Source organism: Priapulus caudatus, unplaced genomic scaffold (genome assembly GCF_000485595.1).
Source record: "Priapulus caudatus unplaced genomic scaffold, Priapulus_caudatus-5.0.1 Scaffold1486, whole genome shotgun sequence".
NCBI classification, from domain to species: domain Eukaryota; kingdom Metazoa; phylum Priapulida; class Priapulimorpha; order Priapulimorphida; family Priapulidae; genus Priapulus; species Priapulus caudatus.
This window is the reverse complement of record NW_014578547.1, coordinates 71,842-73,607: the sequence shown is the minus strand read 5'-3', so window position 1 is coordinate 73,607 and position 1,766 is coordinate 71,842.

Here is a 1,766-nt window from a genome sequence, read left to right as displayed (position 1 = left end):
TATATATATATATATATATATATATTATTCGACGTAGGCGATATATATATATATATATATATATATATATCATTTCGCGAGGCAATGCCATCAAACAGAACTTGCCTAATGGGGAAAAAGTTAGCAGAGTAAACCATAGAATGTTGGGCATGCATGCAAGCATTGCTGCGGATTTTCGCCGCATATAAACCCGACAAAGCGAATCCGCCGGTTCGGCTTTTAAACCCGCATGAAGCATTACCGTTATGCCCCCAACGAAATACCGAAATATGCGTCACTTAACGCGTTTCTACCGTATCCGTATTCGATGAAAACAGTTATGTATGAAATACCGGCGGCGGCTGCGGTATATACTATAAGATATAGACTCCCACCCGCAAAGCTATAAAGCAAAGAAATACCGTATTGCGTTCTAAACGATCAATGAATGGTTTGAGTTGAAAACGCGTTGGTTTTTTCAACTTTCACCATAGAATTGCCATCGTGCCCCTTTTTGCAAATTTCTGAGCACTTTTTACTCGCAGAAAGCTATGATTTTATTCGGGATCATATACCGAAAGCATACGGCTATAAAACCGCGCGCACGCAGTCATTGCTTAGCCTAGATCATACAAACCCTTGCAGGTTGAAACTGCATTGATCTATTCATTGCTATTGCATAACGTGGACCGATGCGGACTATTGATCTAAGGCTCTTTCACGGGGGGGGGGGGCTATTATTAATCAACTTTACACGGCGAGTCAGTGCGCGCGTGTGTGCTACCTTATACTACATATACATACACCTTAGTACATGCATGCTTCCACGCTCCTTGCTTATACTACATATACATACATACATACATGCATGCATACATACATACATACATACATACATACATACATACGAAATCAAATATAGATTAGATATATGTATATATATGTGGTTGCTTATCGAGTAAATCAACGTCTGCGCCCATTATTGTTTACGCAATGCAGTAGTAGTAATTTTTGCCTCAAACATGCTGTTTGCGTGCGCGCGCGTGTACATGCACGCGTGCGAGTATGTGCGCGTGTTAGCCTGCGTGTGCACATGCGTGCATTTGTGCGAGCGAGCGTGCGTGTGAGCATGCGTACATATGAGCATACGTGCGTGCGTGCCTGCGTGCGTGCGTGCATGTGTGCGAGCGAGCGTGCGTGCGTGCATGCGTGCTTGTATTTTGCCGCACGACGCCAATGTTAGAGATTATAATGGTAACATAATGGTACATGGTTGATAAAGTATATATAGAACATATATATATAGCGCCGGTTGACTCGCACGCGGCACGCAGTCCGCCTGTCACATCCTCGCGCCTAATTAAGCACTGACAATACGAGATGGTGCGATCGTCCCCATGAGCCCGGGAAGACGCCCCACCCTTTAATGTCATCGTCATCGTCGCCGCCGCCGCCGTGTCGATCAGTGTAATTGAGCACGCGCGTGCACGCCGTAATGCGTGTTAAGCCGTCGCTAGTCACTTCGCATCGCCCTCAGCACGGCCGCCACGTGTAACTCGGCCGAGCTATTGTCACCTGAGCACAAGAACTGCGGAGGCGGAGGCAACTGAGACACGTGGAGGCGTGAGCAGGAACGGGGGTGCATGCAGAGGGACGGAGGAGTAGGAAGAGAGAGAAAGAGGAAGAAAGGAAGAGGAAGAGCAGGGAAGGAGGAGGAGGAAGAGGGAGAGAGAGAGAGAGAGAGAGAGAGAGAGAGAGAGAGAGAGGAGGAGAGAGGAGGAGAGGAG